This window comes from Humulus lupulus, chromosome 4, assembly GCF_963169125.1.
Source record: "Humulus lupulus chromosome 4, drHumLupu1.1, whole genome shotgun sequence".
Lineage (NCBI taxonomy): Eukaryota > Viridiplantae > Streptophyta > Magnoliopsida > Rosales > Cannabaceae > Humulus > Humulus lupulus.
Genome location: NC_084796.1, coordinates 166,372,316 through 166,392,704, shown reverse-complemented (window position 1 = coordinate 166,392,704; position 20,389 = coordinate 166,372,316).

Sequence of the window (20,389 nt, the reverse complement as noted above, 5' to 3'; positions counted from 1 at the left end):
TCTACAATAAGGGCTTTCTCCACCACTTATCCATAAGTTATCACCCTGGGCACGGTGGTAATGCGAACATCCAAGGCTATCCTAGGCTGTAGCACCTAAAGGAACCTTTCCTTCCTTGTCCCATTAGTGGGTACAAAGTCTGCAACAAACTTGGCTAGTCTATCAAATCTCAGTGCATACTCTGACATTGACATGTTCCGCTGTAACAACTTACTGAATTCTTCTACCTTTGCAACATTAACTGCATCATTATAAAATTTCTCATTGAACAGAGTTCTAAACTCTTCGTAATCTAGGGTATGGACGTTCCTAGTTTGGGATATCACTTCCAACCAAATTCGGGCATCCTCTCGAAACATGTATGTGGCATAGACCACGCTTTCATTACCAAATACCCTCAAGAAATCCTGGATAGCGGTAACCATGTTCATCCACTGCTCGACCTTAGCCGGATCTACGCTGCCCTAAAAATTTGGAGGGTGGTGCTTCTTGAAGGTTCCCATATGTTCCCAGCCTCTAATAGTCGTACTACTGCCGACACCAACACAGGTGGAACCTCTGACTGAATGTGTCCTGCAGGAACCTGTTGCTATCTCAAGAGGTGAATCTCTTCTTCCTGCCTCGGTAATTTGGCTAGCATATCAGCAAGCACTTGCTGCCACTTCTCAGGAGCTGGCCGAGGGGTCTGACCTTGATTATCATTTTTGGCAAGTATTCCTTGGCCGTTTGCAGATCTGACTGCCCTGGAAGCATACTTTCAAACTTATACCTTGGTGTAATAATCAATTCGGCCAGTTAGGTAGTAATAACTATACCTCTTGCCGCCCTACAGTCTAAGAACAAACAAGCGTTTGCACTCAAGAATCATGCTAATAAGCATGTCAGTTCATATTCATACTCATACATGGTGCTAATAAGCACTTCCTGACATTCATAACAAATAACGACGCTAATAAGCACTTTCGGGCACTTATAGACAAACAACGATGCTCATAAGCAGTTCTTTAACATTTACCAGTACTAACAGTGCTAATAAGCATTTCTTAGCCTACATACACATATAACAACTCTAATAAGCATTTTCTTTGCATTCATAAGCAATATCAGTGATAATAAGCATGTCTTTATAAATCATACATTAGTCAAGGGCTGGGCCCTATCAGAATATCTCATTCTCCCTAATAAGGTAGGAAAATAAGGCATTTTTATCCTATTTAAGAAGTTAAACACATAACCACATAAATAGTTACGAAACCCTGAGTCAAGCTTGTTTTAGTGGTGAATGTACATGCCCACCTTGCCTTTAGGAACCCTTAACCATGGCACGCTTTGATACCAAGTTGTAACGCCCTGGATAGCCAAAACCGTTACATTGTGTATTTAAATAGTGTTGGCCATAAATGTGTAACTAAACATGATTAACGACTTAGGGTTAAAATTTTTGGATGAAAAGAACAATCATTTTATTAAAGCGTTAAGTTCATACATGGGATCCCAAAATAAACATTTACAAAGTCGTTTACAGTTCCAAAAGGGTAATTACAACTCAAAAGTTACAAACAACCTACCTAAGCGGCAAAATAGGGTTTGACTCTAATTCCTCTGAGAAACCCCAGATGAAGTTGTCGAGCAGCCGCATATGTACACGTCGCCACTGAAGCTCTACAACTCATGGCTGGTCCAGCTTCCCTTTCCCCTTACCTGCACCACATAACACCCGTGAGCCAAGGCCCAACTAGAAAACTTAAACAGGCTCATAAGCCATTAATAACATATTATAGAATCATAATAAGCATGCCTAGCAGTAATAACCATACTCATGCATCCATTCTATTTAAATAAGTAATTGCAGCATCACATCAAGGCCCGTTGCCCTAAATAACTGACTGATAAGTCATACTGGGGCCCAGTGCCCTAAGATATGGGACTATGGAGTCACCCTGGAGCCCATTGCCATATCCTTTATATAACTAGCCTTGGAGCTGGCCCAGCGTACCTGTCGCTTTAGTTTTCCAATGACCATCGGGTCAGACAAGTGTATGTTATGCTCATGATTAGGCCTAACTATAATGACTAGCGCTCAGTGCGCTATTGCTGCCCGTGACTTATAAGTCAATGCTTTCGACCAGCGCTCAACACGCTACCATTGCCCTTGACTTACAAGTCAATGCTTTTCAATCAGATAATGCAAATAAGCATACACCATTTAACAATTATCCATATACAGAGCATTCAAGCATGCTTAATCAAACAATCATAGGCATGATCATAATCATGCACATTTATAGGGGCCCGAGCCCGAGCTCGAGCCCTAACCATAACAATATCTAATGATCGAGCCAAGCCCTAATCACATACATCACGTATTGGGTGCAATTTTCTTACCCCTGGTCCAAGTATCAGATAGATAAAATGACCATCGAGCACAATCCTGCCCTAAGCCCTAGCAATAACCTACTCACAACCATAAATGATATCCTTATTAATATTCAATCCCAAAAACAAACTCCGGGACCAATCCTGTGCTCTCGGGACTTCCAATCCCACCCAATGGGGTGGTGGAACCATCCCCTAAGCCCCCAAATTCTTCCCAAGCTTTAAAAATGGGGCTTGCTGAAGTTGGTATAGGGAAGGGGCGCCCAAGGATAGGGCAGGGTTGCCCAACCAAGTCAGAGAGCCCCCTAGGACTTCCCCTAAATAGCACAGGGGTGCCCAACACAAGGGCAGGGGTGCCCTAACCCAAACAGAGAGCCCTCAAGCCCTCCATTTCATAGCGTAGGGGCGCCCAACAAAAGAGCAGAGGCGCTAGTGAGCAAACCCAGAAATTTCTGTGTTTTTTCCGAATTCAAGCCATCAAAATCCACTCCAATTGCCAACCTCAACCACAAGTGAGTTCCAAAACTAGTATAATTCAACCTAAGCAACACAAGGACACCAAAAACTCACCCAAACCTCCACTAAAACTCAAAACCCAAATCTTGAGCTTCAAAGCTCAAGAACACCTCAAGAACATAAAAGATTAACACAAAAATAATGAAAATTCTTACCTCAATCTGTTAAGCTGCAATCCTAAGCTTCCCCTTTGCCTAAATCCTAGCTTCAATCTTCCAATTTTTGAGCTTTTCCTCCTCAAAATCCAAAAACTCCCCAAGAGGTATGAGAGAGAGAGAGTAACGAGAAAGAGAATGAGAATGAGAGAGACTGCTGAGAGTGTTTCTTTGGTTCTACTAGGTTCTGAATTGGCTGAGTATATCTCTCCCCTAGGCAAGTAAATGACTTAAATACCCCTTTTCATAAGCTTACTCTCTAATGGCTTCAAGGCCAAAGCTGTCATTGCCACCTTTCTCGCTAATCCCAGTTAATGCCTCATATATCCCGTTACTTCCAATATCCTTAAATAGTCACTAAATAATTTCCCATTACCAGATAAACCCCGATAATGTGCTAAATTACCAAAATACCCTTAGGCTCGCCCCAAGTCGGGTATTTTGCCCTGTTGTGACTAAACCGGTACTTGCTCGCTAGGATCGACTCGTGTCGAGCAACTCAAATATATCCACATAATAACGTGGTCACAATCAATATGCACACACACATATATATATATACAAGTATGTCCTCAACAGGCCAAAATTACAAAAATGCCATTCTAATAAGAAACGGGCCCACATGCATGCTTAATAAACCTAAACATGCAAATATAGTCATATTATAATATAACTCACATAATTCATGTAATCATGCATATCATCACATAATAATGAAATTAAATCAATTATTGCCCTCCAATCCTAATCAAGGCACTAAGCCTTATTAGGGAAATTAGGATGTTACAGTTACTGTTGGAGACGCACCAACGAACAACATAGTTTTGGGCACTTTTGTTGTGGTCAACCTTCCCTCAGCATTCAATGCCTTGCTTGGAGGCCTATACTCATAGATTTGAGGGCAATCAAATCCATTTTTCATTTGACAATGAAATCCCCAACCAACGCTGGGATAGGATGTGTGAAAGGGAATCAACTGAAAGCTTGAGAATGCTATAATTCTTCCATAACAACTGCAAAGAAAGGCTCTATCACGACCAAAATTATTTTTGTTGGTCCCTCCGATAATGGGTCAACTTCAACAATGGAAGTAAGAAACACACCAGAACATGAGCAGGCCACAACAAATGAGGAGTAAGCCTCCAAATATGGCATTGCCCAAAGTGAGGAAAAAAACTTTCATCCTCTCTTTGGGGATTATGATACCAGAGTGGGACCAACTAAAGACCTCAAAGAAGTCCCACTCGACCAAGACTGTAAAAATTGGGAGAAACTTGGTTAAAGAAGTCAAAGCTGAACTAATAAGATTTTTAAAGCACAACCAAGATGTGTTTGCTTGGTCTCACAAGGACATGGTAGGTATCAACCCTATAATTATCAACCATGCTCTTAACATAGATAAGGTCAATTTTAAACCTGCCCAGCAAAAAAGGAGGCTGCTTGTCAAAAAAAGGTCTAAGGCCTCAAAAGAGGAAGTTGAGAGGTTATAAGAAAATGGGTTTGTACGAGAATTTTTTTATCCTAATTAGGTTGCTAACCTGGTTCTTGTGTAGATTTCACCGATCTAAATAAGGCCTGTCCAAAGGACTGTTTTCCTTTGCCTAGGATTGACCAACTTGTTGATGCTACTGCCAGACATAAAATCCTTACTTTTATGGATGCCTACTCCAGATATAACCAAATTAGCACACACCTTCCCTATGAGGAGCATACTAGCTTTAGAATGGATATAGGCTTATATTGTTACAAAGTAATGCCTTTTGGACTAAAAAATGCTGGTGCGACGTATCAACGATTATTCAATATGATGTTCAAGAATCAGATAGGCAACAACATGGAAGTCTATGTTGACGATATGTTGGTTAAATCCTAGAAGGTTGAAGGGCATGTCCAAGACCTGGTGGAGTGCTTCAACATTCTAAAGCAGTACAATATGAAGCTCAACCCCTTAAAATTCTCGTTTGGAGTAGGCTTGGGGAAGTTTCTTGGGTTCATCGTCTACTCATGAGGCATAGAGGAAAACCTAGAAAAAATAAAAGCATTGGTCGACATGAAGTCCCCAACTAAGATTTAAGAGGTACAAAGCCTAACTGGACGTATTACAACCCATAGCAGATTTGTGTCAAAGTCAACGGACAAGTGTGTTCCATTCTTTAACGTGCTTAAGAGAGGCAGCAAGTTTGAATGGACAGAGGAGTGTGAGAAGGCCTTTCAAGTCCTTAAATAGCATCTTGCACAACCACCTATATTTCTAAAACCACTTAAGGGTGAAACTCTTCTCATTTATCTAGCAGCAACTAATTATGCTGTTAGTGTCGCACTTATAAGAGAAGAAGATAAAATCCATCATCTAGTGTACTACATTAGCAAAAGGATGGTAGGAACAGAAACAATATACCCCTTGATTGAAAATCTGGCATATTACTTACTTCTTGTAGCAAGGAAACTTAGGTCGTATTTCCAAGCTCATCAAATCAAAGTCCTAATCGACCAGACCCTCAGATAAGTCCTTCAAAAATCGGAGTCATCAAGTTGACTTTTAAAGTGGGCAACAGAGCATGGACAATACGAGATTACCTATCATCCACGAAAAACAATAAAAGGGAAAGAGCTAGAAGATTTCATTGTCGAGTGCACAAGTGTACAAAACAATAATGAGCAAGACACAACACCAGATGTAAATGAAGAAAGTTGGCCAACATGGAAGTTATTTGTGGATTGTTCATCAAATGAGCATAACTCTGGAGCTGGTATAATTTTGACTACACCTGAAGGACATCAAATTCATTGTGCATTAAGGTTTTGGTTTAGTGCCTCGAATAATGAAGCAGGGTATGAAGCCCTACTTGCTGGTTTAAGACTTGCTAAAGATGTTAAAACCTTGTCCATAGATATCTCTCACAACTGGTTGTGAGTCAAATTATTGGGGAATACCAGGCTTGAGGAATACAGATGGTGGGTTACTTAAGCAAAGTTAAAGATTTGCTCGCAAAATTCAACAAGTACACCAGAAGGTACCGTGCGACCAAAACTCAAATGCTGATGCTTTGAATAAACTAGTAAGCGCCAAAGATGCAGACACTTTAAAAATCGAGCACCTAGCTCAACCTAGTATTAATGAAAATGAAGTCATACTGGTGCTAGACAACACACCATCCTGGATGATCCTTATTGCTACTTATCTAAAGTAGGGTATTCCACCCCAAGATAGAAATCAAGCTCGAAAAGTGATGCGACTGGCGACCAGATACGTAATCATTAATGGAGTAATGTACAAGCGAGGGTACTTGATGCCTATACTCAGATGTTTTACTAAAGTTGAAGCTGAGTTACTTATGGTGAAGGTACATGAAGGATTTTTTTGGCAATCGTTCAGAAGTTCAAGTCTAGAAAAGAAAATATTAAGGCAAGGGTACTTTTTTTTTGTCTACAATGAATGAAGATTAATTGGAATATGTGAAAAAATGTGATAAATGTCAGCTGTGTTCCAAAATACCTCGAGCAACTTCTAATGAGCTTAAACATATGTAGAGTCCGTGGCCTTTTGTCGTGTGGGGGATAGATCTGATCGGGCAACTACCTACAGGGAAAGGTGGAGTTAAGTTTGCAGTTGTTGCAGTGGATTATTTTACCAAGTGGATTGAAGCGGAACCACAGGCAACTATTACTTCAAAGAAAATACTCAACTTTGTAGTGAAGAATATTATATGCAGGTATGGACTACCAAAGAAGATCATCTCAGATAATGATACCCAGTTTAACATCGATCTATTCACAAACTTCTGTGCAAGACATGGCATCACAAAATGTTTCTCTGTAGTTGCTCATCCTCAGTCAAATGGACAAGTAGAGGCTGCTAATAAGACTTTATAAGATACAATGAAGAAGTGACTCGAGCAAGCAAAAGGAAACTAGTCTCATATCTTGGCAGAAGTGCTATGGTCATACCTTACCACTGCTCGAACATCGATTGGTCATACACCATTCTCTTTGGCGTACACATATGAAGTAATGATACCAGTCGAGTTAACTCCTCCTTCTCATAGATGAAGCACGTATAACCAAGATCATAACCACCAATTACTTGCAGAAACTCTTGACCTAATCAACGAGCAATAAGAAGAATCAAAACTCTGAGTAGCTGCTTACCAACAAAACGTTACTCGATATTTCAACTTGCAGGTCAAGAGTAGAAAATTTGCTATGGGAGGTTTGGTTTTAAGGAAAGTCTTCCAAAACACTAGGGATCCTGCATCAGATGTTTTGGGGCCTAATTTGGAAGGACCGTATCAAATCGTAGGCGTTTTACAACTAGGGACGTATAAACTTCCTCGATTGAATAGTGAACTAATTGCAAGATATTGGAATGGAGAACACCGTCGCAAATATTATCAATAATTTTCTGTTCAAAATTTCCGTATAACAATGGTCGTAAGGCACGGATTTGCCCTTAACAAAACAACTAGTGTATTCCTAGTATTTTTATTTTTGTTTGGTAGTAAAGGCACATTTTTGTCCATCTTTGTAATAAGCAATTATTCTAATGACCATTTGTCGTTATCTGGTCGTAAGGCACGATTATGCCCTTTTTAAAATGACCAGTTATTTATAAGAATTATTTTAAGATGTTTTCTTTCAAAAACATTTGTTGCTCGTATGAGTTTTTTAAATTTAATAGGCACGATTTTGTCCATTTTATTATGAGTTATTTACAAGGGAATGTGTCTAACAAATTCAATTTTCACAAAAATATTTTTATAATTAACAAGTATTGCTTAACATGTAGGATTTTTTCGAAGTATATTTCTTTCTATGTTAAATAAACATCAAGTTTTGTTCGAATAGGTTTGGTTATTTGGAAAGTGACCAAGGACTTTAACCTCCTCGATCACTTGGGGGGCATATAATGTATACATAGTCACACAAAAGTGCAAAAGAGAAAAAAGCACAACGGAGTAGTGCTTAGATTTTTTTTACACGTTTATAAAGTATTGTGCTTTGTTCTTTTAATCGAATAGTGAAATAAAAATTCTGACTTGCTTAAGGGTGGATGATTCAGACGAGTTAGAGGGGGAGTTAGGTTTATTTTTGGAGGAATTGCTGGAGTAGGCGGATCTTGCCTGGGCTGCTTTGCTGCTTGTTGGTCCTTACTAGACCTTGTGTCAGCAACCTTCTATTTTTTGGAAGACTTCTTGTTCGAGGCCGAGGTGTAGAGATCAAAGGCCTCAGAGTCTGACATGGCTGCAATCAATAACAAATATGTTAGAAATATTCAACAAAGGTATAAAATAAAAATGAGTAGAACAATTATAAAGTAAGTATGGTACCCATATCTACACTACTGTTTGAGAAGCAACTTAAAAAAGAAGAGCTATTTGACCAGGAAAGATCTTCTTGGAAAGCATATATAATCTCTACTTCTGCTTCTTTTCCGAGCAAGTCAGAAAAAGGAGAGAGGGAGTTAAAAAGTTTATTTCTACACTTAGCTACTATTTAAGTAATACTATATTTTAAGTTATTACTTGTGAGGTTGTCATCATCATCATTTGTGGAAGAAAAGGAAAGGTCCACGACATCCTCGACCATAACTTGCTTTCCTTTTCCTCTGGCTTCAGGTTCTGCTGAGGCATTGGCACGAGGAGCATTGCCTTGCTCTCTTATGATTATTCCCCTTGTTCTTCTCCTCATAGGAGTAGGGGTCGACAGGGCTACTTGTTTTTCCCCGAATCTTCATCTACTTCTTGCTCGGTGACTCTTCCACCAGAGGCACTTTTCGTGGTGGAATCTTTATTGGTCTGGTGAGGCTGGAGCCGACCGACCAGCCTAAGGTTAGCATTATTTACTAGCAGCTTGCAATTCTTCTCATCATGCGTGAGGTTGTCTAGTAACTCTGCTCGAGTGACCATGCCCTGGTAGGAAAAGGGAGTTCCCATGGGACTAAAACAACAAAGTAAGGATAGCTAAGTATCAACCTTAAAAAGAAATGAGGAACAAAATTGAGGGAGGGTTCATTACCTCCTCGTTGAAATGATAGATTTTCTGCAACCAGGTCGGTCATTAGAAAGTACTCCTTGAAGTATCACCCATATTCCTCCTAAATGTGGGCTCAGTCAAGAACACTTGGTCGTGTCCCTGTGGCAAAAATAGAAAAATGTAGTTTCTTTCTGTCTTATATTGGATTTGAGGTCAAACAAATAGTGGAATTCATGGGGGGTTGGAGGCTCCCATTTATAGTGGTGGTATAAGATATATAATGCCGACAACATTAAATACTTATTGGACATGATCTGAAATGGAGCAATGCCAAAGTACTTTAATATACTCCTAAAATACTCGTGAAGTGGAAAGGTGGCTCCAGCTAGAATATGGAAGCACGACTAGGTGCTAAAGGCTCCACCAAGCAAATTAGCCCGCTGGTCGACTTGAGGAGCAACCATGTTAATCTCCCGAATGTCGTACCTTTCGGGGTATCCTTCAAGAGCACTGCTCGAAAAAGTACTCGCTGGAACTACATGTCAGGTTACGTTTTTGTTCTTCCGAGGTTTAAGCTTTGCTCGGAGTCAAAGTGTATTAGTAACCCCATGACTTGTTCATCCCTTGTAGACTGCTCATTTTTCCCTTGCTGGTGATTGTTATTCCCATTGGTCGCTTGCCTTGAAACTTGCATGTCTTGAGATATCCTTTGATGGGTTGTTTGCTTTACTCTAGCCATATTTGGAGAACTGAAAACAAAATTTATAGCCTCTTAAACTATTGAAGTCCTGGTCGTTGCCCCCCGCTGGTCGAAATTCTGATCGGGAGAGTATTAACAAAGTCAGGATGGACAACATAAGTCCAATCCTTTGGAAGGGATTTCTTTATTCCTTGGTGCAATTCGTCAACCTTACAGCGATACTCCTGGTCGGGGATAAATTGAAAATGATACTGATGGGATTGCTCCCCAAAATGAAATGAAGGTTTAGGAGTATCACAGTTGAGATCAATATCTGGTTGATTCTGATCCACATCATTGACCAACGTTTGGAGTAAATCAGAATCTATTGAATAATCACTTCCCAGTGATCGCTTGCATACATCTGGTAAAAATAAAAGGTGTAACATTCCAAAAATGCTAATAAGGTTTAATGCTTTGATTAGCGTGCCAAGAGGGCATAATTGGATATATGTGTGATTAATTGATTAAATGCGTGACTACGTGGCATGCATGACTTATATGATAATATGAATATAATTATAGGGAGAGACTACAATGCATCCCTTTTTTTTTCAACACCGGTGCATCCTTTTTCTATTTCGGCACCTGAATAGTCATAATCCCAAATTTTTTTATATGATGGTGTACATTATAGATATCTGGAACATCCTACAAATTTTCAAGAAATTATGAATAAATTATGGTATAGAAATAGGGTCTAAATTGTCTATTGCACGCGTGCCTGTTTTTTTGTGTACGCGTGTAAAATTTGATAGTTTGAACTCTATTTTCGGCTTCGTAAACTATTCAGAATTTCTTGAAAATTTGCAGGATATTCTAAATACCTACAATGTAAACCATCATATAAAAAAATTTGGGATTATATCTATCCAGGCCCCGAGATAGAAAAAGGATGCACCGGTGTTGCAACAAAAGGGGATGCGTTGTGGTCGTTCCCTATAATTATATGCATGTTTATGACTATTAAATGTGCATGTGGGCAAGTTCTTGTTTAAAAGGGCATATCTGTAATTTTGGCCCGTTGAGGGCATAAATGTGATTAAATGTGTTAAATGGTTGGGACCACATTATTATGTGGATATATTTGTAGTATACGGCTCGAGGCGATCCTAGTGAGTGGATTAGCAGAATACTCACAACAGAGTTTAATACCTAACTCGGGGTGAGCCTAGGGGTATTCTTGGAACGTAGAGAATATTTGGGGATTTATTTAGTAATAGGTAAGTATTTGGTAATTAGTTGGGTATGTCAGGATTGATTGGGAATTTGTAGGATGACTCGAGGAATTAACGGGGAACGGGGGAAATGATCATTTTTCCTTTATGGGCAATAAAGGAGGCTGAGTTAGTATAAGGGGTATTTTGGTCTTTTGGTTAAGGGATATACTCAGATGACTCTAGGAAATAACCAGAACCATCAGAAATTTCTCACACAATCTCTCTCTCTCTCTCTCTCCCTCTCCCTCTCCTGTGCTTTGAAGGTGAAGGAATTCCTGAAGAGAAACTTGGATTTGAGATGGGAAATCTAGAAAATTGAAGCTAGGAGTAGGCAAGGAACAATTGAGGAATTAAAGCTACTAACTGAGGTAAGGTTTCCAGTTCTAAGTTGTTGCAATTTTGGTTGGGTTTGATTTTAGGATTTCAGTAAGTTTGAGCTGATATTTTAGGTTATATGTGGTTTTTATGAGGTGAAATTGAGAGTTCTGAACCTAATATTGGCTTGGGTATATATTTAAGGTTGAATTGTGAGGCTTTGAGTTGGGTATAAATCAAGAAAACCCAGGGATTTCTGGGTTCGCGGGGGTGCGCCATGACCCAATTCATGGAAGTCGCGACCCACGTGCCCTAGAAGGCCCTCGAGGGCTTCTGAATCGTGGGCGCGCTGCGGCTCGCCTCCCCTTGGGACAAGAGGCTGGCACCTCTAACTTGGGGTGCACCGTGACCCTTAGGGCCAGGTCATGGCCCGCCTAGGCAGCCATAGGTAAATTTGGTTTTTAGGCTCCCTAAGGCTCGGGAACTTAAACCTAAGCGATCGGGAGAAATTATACTACCCGACTTAGTAGAATTTGAGGTCCCGAAGGCTAGTATTTTATTCCAAAACATTTACTTGGAATAGATTTTGATAGTTATCCATTGTTTCTTGTGACTAGGGTTACCGTTAAATCTCAGGATTAAGGATTGTGCTCAGGACCGCTCCACATCCTCCGCTCATGACTCGAGGTAATAAAACTGCACCCGAGTTGTGAATGGGACTGAGATCCCCTGTAAATGAACATATGTGTTCTATAACTTGAATATCTATTATGTGTGATGTGAAAGTATGACCTAAGGGAGCTGGGGCTGATGTTGAGCGTACAAAACGTAGCTCGGCCTAAGTGAGCCGGGATCAGCTGAATAACCATAGGGTTTGGCCGATGGGCTTCGACACCTAAATATTTTTATTAAGATTGAATTATATGTTTGGAAGTATATGTTTACTGTTGCCTAATTTTTTGCTTGTACTCTGTTGTTGGTTGAATTAGTTGATTCAAAGTTTACTATGCACATTCTATTGTTATCTATGCTTGTTGAATTTGGTTTTTTAGCTTAGCCTTGGCTCACGGGTGCTACGTGGTGCAGGTAAAGGCAAAGGAAAGTTGGACTAGCCTTGAGGTTGAGAGCTTTGGGGGCGGTGTGTACAATGGCAGCTACTCGACCGCCACGATCCTCAGGATTTACAGGGACTAGAGCCAAAAATTGTATTTTGCCATTTAGGCTAGCTACTGTTGTATCTATTTTTGAGAGTTGTAATCACCATGCAAGCATTACTTTTGGGATCCCATGTATCAAACTCTTATTCTAATGAAAATCAACAATTTTACGATCAAAATCTTTTAACCCTAACTTGTCAGTTAACCTTAGAAACACATTTATGTTCAAATGACTTGATTAGCAAGTCCTGCAGTATCTTAAACACACAGTGTCCTGGTCTTGGTTATCCAGGGCGTTACAAAAGGGGAAGTGGGTTATTCAACCAGCATAGGTGTGCCTAAGGGGTGGAGGTCTATTTATAGGAGAGCTTTAATGGCTTGTAATACATTATGGTCACTGGGGACAAAAAGGTACGTGGGTACACTGTCTGGATAGTGGTGCAAGATGTAGTGGTGTAGAAGATCATAGTGTCGGCCCTAGTACATGGCCAGGGGTGTTCAGGTAGTGCCTCCACTCTTCGTATGGATTCATACCACCACTACTTATCGAATACAGATGTCAGAGTTAAGCCTTCACTTTCCCTAGGGTCGTTGTAACGCCCTACTTCCCTTAGAGCTGTTACCATGTGATTTTAAAATGTGCCATTAGCTTGCTAATCGAGGTATTAGACCAAAAAGTGTGGTTAATTAAAATGAAAACTCATTTAAATAAGATTTTGGTGTGAAAGGTTGGTCATTCATTTAAATCATGAAAATGTTACATTGGGATCCCAAAATACTGTTTAGAAACATATTTACAACTCAAAAAGTTACTTTACAGTCGTCCTAAGCGACAAAATCAACATTTATAACCTGCTCCTCAAAATACCCAGCCATGGTGGCCAGGTAGGCCAAACTTGTATGCACCTCTCCAGGCCCTCCAACTCATGGTTGATCGACCTTTTCCTTGCCCTTACCTGCACCAGAGAGCACCCGTGAGCCGAGGCCCGACAAGAGAATCTCACAACACAACATACAATAATTTATTTCAACAAATAAATACTTAATCAAAGGCAATAAACAATCTACAAATTGTTATTGGGATACACGATGGCATAACAACACAATAGCATCACATCATAGTAGTATAGCAGCACATAAGCACAACATAACATCATAGAAGTATAACAACACATAACCACAACGACATAACATCATAGCAGTACAGTAGCGCAGCAGCAACCTCCTTTGCTTAGGCTGCGCTTCCAGGCACCAGGTCCACGGTCTTAACTGAACGGGTGTGTATAGCACTCTTAGAGGGTCTTGCCCTAGAGGCCTGAATACAACATGCTTAACGCCGATCCCGGCCGCTTGCCATTTTTTGCTCTTGTCGCTCTCGGCTCTTACCGCTTTCGACTATTGCTGCTCCCGAATCTGGCCGCTTCCGGCTCTTGCCGCTTCTGGTCACAATCACACATATGACATAATAGTTGTAAACAATACATACATCATGACACATAACATAGCTCTACAGACACAATCATTTCTCTTACCTCGTGTCCCGAGCTGACAATCCAAAGCGATCTCGAGTACGATTCCTAATCCTCGACCTAAGCCATAAAACCTAGTCACAATGCCATAATAAATAGATATTCATCAATCACTAATCAATATAAATCTTCGGATTAAAAATAATAGCCTTCAAGACCTCAAATTATACTAAACAAGGTAGGAGAATCCTTCCTGAGCATTAACATTTGAAATCCCGAGCTTAAAACCTTCAATTGCCCCTTTTTCCTAATTTAAGCTGCGCCTTGCCCCCAGGGCCGTGACCCGCTACAAGTCAGAGAGCACGACTTTCTCTGCTGAAGGACACGGGCCGCGGCATGCCACGTCTATGCCAAGGAAAACTTAAAGGCTCCCCATGCCACTTCGCACACATGGGCCGCGGCGCCTGCAGAACAGGGCCGCGACGCGAGCCCCAAAACCCAGAATTCCTCATGCATTTTACGAACTAACATTCCTGAAACTCAGCAATTTCAAACCTTATACCTAGAATTCAACCTAAAACTCTTATCCAAGCAATAGAACTGATACAACACCCCAAAAATTAACTAAAACCTCACTACAACCTAAGCTTAAACACTTGAATTCAAAACCGTAAAACACCTAAAGTAAACCAAGAATTTAGTAAAAGAACTTGTTTTTAATCTTACCTCTGAGATAATTTCACCTAAGTTAGCTCCCCAGTACTTCTAGCTTGCATTCCCCAAATCCCTAGCCTCAAATCCTTGACTACTGGGCAATTTCTTCAAAATTTCTCTAAGTTTCCCCAAAGACCAAGAGAGGGAGAGAGAACCATGAGAGAGAGAGAGAGACTCAAAGTTTGTGTTGTATCTTTTCCTTTGTTTTCTGGTCAGGTTAGCTTAAGTCTATCCTCAATGACATAATGTCCAAAATACCCTTACTTCCATCCTTAATCCCTTAATGCCACCAAGGGCAATCCCGTCATTTGCCACATCACACTAATTCCTCGAGTGTTCCTACAAATCCCCATTTAATCTCGATATACCCAAATAAGTACTAAATCACTACCTGTTACACGATAATCCCGAATACGTACTATATTCCCATAATACCCCTAGGCTCCGCCGAGCCGGGTACTTGACCCCTTTGTGACTATTTCGCTAATTCGCTCCTTAGGATTGTCTCAGATCACACATCGCAAATATATCACCACAATCTTGTGGTATCATGTACAACATGCATATAATTCACATTTATGCCCTCAACGGGCCAAAATTAAAATTATGCCACCTATTAACCAAAAATGAGCCCACATGCATATTTAATTCACCTAAATATGCATCTCTAATCACACAATCATTTAATCCACGTATTAACATAAGTAAATCAATTATTTCCCTCCTAGCACGCTAATCAAGGCACTAAGCCTTATTAGAAAATTTGGGACATTACAGTCGTACATCTCGTGTTTGTACGTGTACCTCGTGCCTGATGGCTCTTCTCACATTTCTAAGATACATATTTTCTCCAAGCTTCCTTATATTTTGTTACGTTCAGGAAAGCTTGCAAATTACAAGGGTTAAAATACCTAGTTTCCTTCACAAATTTTACCTTGATATTCAATGATGATGACAGATTTACTAGTGTTCCGTGTGTGCACACTTGCGAGGTTTCGCAAGTATGTGTCGCGAGGAACCATGGTGGGATTGTGCTTTGCTGGTAACACATAATCCATGAGATGAGTAGGGCCTCTTCAATGAGGCATGAGTTGCTTGTGATGGGACAAACTACCTCAGGTGGCACCCTTGGGCCTGCAATAGAGGGGATCTCGCTCTAAGCCCTTGAGTGCAAGATAAGGGGTCTCACATTTTGTAATCAAGCCTCTCGTGCACATGGTTTATGAGAGGAATCCTTATGCAAAGCTTTGGGCATCCATGCGGTATGGCCTTCGCATAGCGTGGCCTCGAGCACTCGCGTGGGTATGGCCCTCACATAGCGAGGCTTCAAACGCAGGTGCACGCAAAGCCCTCGCATAGCGAGGCTTCAAAGGCTGGCATGACAAGGCCCCCGCATAGCGAGGCTTCAAAGATAGCCACGCGCAAGGCCCTCACATAGCGAGGCACATGTAGGAGAGGGGTCGATATGGACCTTGAGGAGCATGTATGAGCTCTTAAGGTGTTGGAAAAATGGGTCTCACATAGCCAGGACCTTAGGCGTACCATTGCGCACTTAGGTGATTTGAATGAAAAGGTCAAGGCCAGTTGAGATAGGCCTCGCATAGCATGGCCCTTGCGTCTTGACAGGCGAGCATGGCAAGCTGAGACATGTCTCGCATAGGGAGGCCCCTCTTGGGATCTTGCATAAGAGACTCTCTTGTATTGACATCTAACTTAGTGGCCTGCTGCGAGGTAAGAAAACTTCTCATATTCACACTTGCCCCTGAGACTACAAGTATTCTTTCAAGTGTTCTTATAGACTCCTCCTTATGTTCCTCGCATGATATGTATGGCACTCATGCTTCATCTTGCTTCAAAGGTCACGGAAGGCTCACCTTTGGAGTGATATCTTGTGGTGCATGGAGAAGCACAAATGCACCTTGATGGTGTGTTTCTTTGTAGTTTATAAAGAAACACAAAAACCAACTAGCTTTGGTGGTGATGCAAGGTGTGTCCTTAAGATTTAATGAGAGCCAACCATTTCCAAGTGCGGATCCCAAGGTTGCCATTGCCTTTGATCTCCATCATTCACTTTAAACTTAATACAAGGGCTAAGGAGCTTTGGCTCTTCCTATAAATACCCAAGGCTTGAACTTGTCTTCTTAATTTAAAGCTTGCATAGTCTAGTGGTAATTCTTCGAAGTTACTTCCAAGAGCTCCAAAGTTCCATCCTCCATAGAAGCATTTTGTTGTACCCTAAAAATACGAGCTGAATTACTCAACACGGGGTACAGTTGGCAGACAAACCTATGAAGAAAATGTACAAAGAGTATCTTGTTAACTTTGGAGTGAGCAGCTTGATCTTACTTGACAGCCTACAACAACCAGAGAGTCTACAGATCGCCGCTTACGCCAACAACTTAGTTTGAGGTACACATCTTTCGGATCATCCTTATGAAACTCCAAACATGACCCGCGTTAGTTCTGATTGGTCCTACAACACCCAACTCGAGGAGTATGTTCAGTTTGCGAAAGCCTAACTATGACGCACAGTGAAGGATCCCAAAAGACTTAGAGATTCCTTATACGCCTAATAAATGCCTAGATATTATTATGTATTTATGTAAATGGGAAGTTACCCAAATTTGTAAGTTACCACATTAATGTACAGCTACCCAAAATTGTCCATGATAATCTCCTATAAATACAATGGGAACAGAAAGAAAAAGGGATCAACTTTTTGTATGCCAAAACTCTCTTGAAATTGTCATAAAAAATTTCATCAAGAGTCGAAAACAGATCAATAAGAGTGACTCATTGACTAGGTGGATTTTAACCACTGAACCACATAAATTCATGTGAGCATTTTGTGTCTTGCTTTTTGTCAGTTCTTTCTATTTAGTTTATTAAAAGTCTGGTATCTCTATTGTCAGATTTCTAAATCCCCTGTTGCTAAAAAATTGCGTCAACATATTGGTGCTTTCATTGAGAGCAGATTAGGCTTGAATTCTTGAGCAATATTCAACCCAAAAATCATCATGGTGGTCAATAGATTGGTGCTTTCATGCGTGTCAATGAAATGAAGCAACCTAATGATCAGGGAGCTCACCATACGACCATCCACACTGGAGAAGGTATATTTGCACAACGTCACCCTGGAAAATAGCATGTGGACCAGAACGATGTTGGAAGTTCAACCTCACGCCCACCAAATCCCAATCCTGGATGCTTGAACACCATTGAAATGGAGAACTCTCAGCTAAGGATCCATCTCTCTCGAGCTAATAGGAAAATTGAGGAGATTTTAGCTTGATTACCCCCTCCTGCAACCGATGCTGACGTCGGAAGGAGGCAAAGTGGGTCCCACAAATCCCATAGGAATAATTGACCTAACATCATCTGTTCTGTCCGAACTGTGACCCTGAGTTCCGTACCTTCTGAACGGACTCCACGAAATACTCAACCTGTCAATCCCCAAAGGAATAATAATTCAACTCACACTCCCAGGAATAAGTCTTGCCAGACAAGACTAGTTGAAATAGTCTCAAGGAGAGGAGACATCCTAGCAAATCCACCCGTGTCTCGACCAACAGCTCAGGCACAGAGGAATGAGTCTGCATTGCCTCCAACTTGAGAAATTAGAGTAGATCAAGGGTGGGCTAATCTAGTGCTCCCTGACAGAACAAGGATAGCCTCATGAATAAGGCATCCTTCGTCGCCAATTCGACATCCCACACCACCTTGCCCACAGAGGAATGCTCCAGCTCGAGGGAGCAGCATGAGAAATCCTACCCCCTCAGAAGATGCTTATGTCTCATGATCTTGTGCCAATAATCTAGCTCCTCAACCCCAACCACTAGCTATAAGCTTTGTGGATGGGAGCTATTTGGCAGAGACCCAGCGCGGAGCCAGGTCTGTGACTGCTCAGAATCCAAATTCCTACATGCACGAGAGCGACCTAAGGGAGCAGTTAAGCTCCGCAGAAAGTTTTTTGCCACAACCCACAGTCTGACCTGCGTGATCATCTGAACAGACAAAAAGGACATTTGGGTCACTACGATGGTTTGAGTTATACTCAGAACAGTGAAGATTCGTCTATCGTACAGGACAATGGGAATGTTCCGCCTAACTGAGCTCAAGCTTGGAGGGATGATAACTCGTCTAACACGTACAATATGATGGGAGCTAGTAACAGGTTCCCTAATTACATATAGACCAATGAGCCAACCCTCGAGTGCCTAGCCTTAATGGAGGAGCAGATGAAAAGATTCATGTCTAGAAAGAACATTAATGACTGTGATTCTGATGAGGAGCTCGAATCTTTTGCTCCTCATATTACGACAGCTCCCTATCCTACTAGCTTTAGGATGCCGACCATGCCCATAATAATGGAACCATTGATCCATTCAATCACCCAGGGACCTTCAACACGCCGATGATGGCCCACAATGTAAATGTTGACCTAAGGTGTATTCTATTCCTTACAACATTGACTAGACTGGCCAAACTGTGGTTCAATAAATATAAAAATCATTCAATCACCTCATGGAAAAAATTGTCCTCCGAGTATAAGAGACAGTTTCAGGTTGTGAAGTAGACCCGGGTAGAGGCTGATTCATTGGCTAACATCAAGCAGCAACCCAGTGAATCTGTGAAGGCCTACCTTAACCGATTCACAAATGCAGCGACCCGAGATAGAGACGATGATGATAGCTCTAAACTCATGGATATGAGGACAGGGATTACCATAGGAGAAGATTTGTGGAAGGAACTTTAGAGAAAATGAGTAAAGAGTGTAGATGAATTCTTGGCTCGAGCTCAAGAATGGATAAACTTATAAGAGGCATAATTTGTTGTTCCAGGAACCAGCTAGATCCCTGTTCAGCTCGCTGGAGTGGTAACGGATGCTGTAGCTATGGCTCATCCCCCTACTCATAATAATAAGTCGGGGGGCAATAAACGGAAAGGGAATGGTGAGGGAAATCAGAGCCGCTCTAAAAAGAATAAGCCTAGGGAGAAGTATAACTCCATCTGCATGCTTATACCGATCTAACAGATACGCAAGTAAATTCTACTCGCCTTCCATGAAAGAAACAAGAATCCATAAGACATCAAAGGGCGAAGAGAGATCCAGCTAAGTTCTTACAGTATCAAAATGACATCGACCATAACACTGATGATTGTCGTCTACTAAAAGATGAGATCGAGACTCTCATCCAAGCTAGACCGTTAGCACAATGAACTCCAAACATTGTTGCTCTTAATCAATTGGCGGGGCAGATTCCTCAACCGACTCAAGCAAACCAGGCCACCCCTCAACCAGCTCAAGGAAATTAGATCATCCCTCTTCCTATTGAAGGGGGAGAAATAGCCACTATTGTTGTAGGCCCCATTTTGTAGGAACGAGAAAATGAGCCCATAAAAGGTATATCCAGGAGCTGAAGACACATGATGGCACTGAATCGTGCCGGAACAGAGGTTATCAAAACAAAAATGGTTGAATAAATAACCAATCATTTTTATGGAAGAGGACACTAGGCACATTCAATTCCCACATAATGACATGCTGGTGATAACCATTCAGCTTGCAAATCGAAGAGTGCGAAGGATACTGATCGATAATGGGAGCTCTATAAACGTGTTATTCAGGTCAACCCTTGAAAACATGGGGCTATCTGTAGCCAATCTTAAGGAAACCTCAATGATCCTCTATGGATTTTTGGGAGACGGAGTTGCAGCCATAGGCATGATTGAGCTCGTGGTGACACTAGTGAAT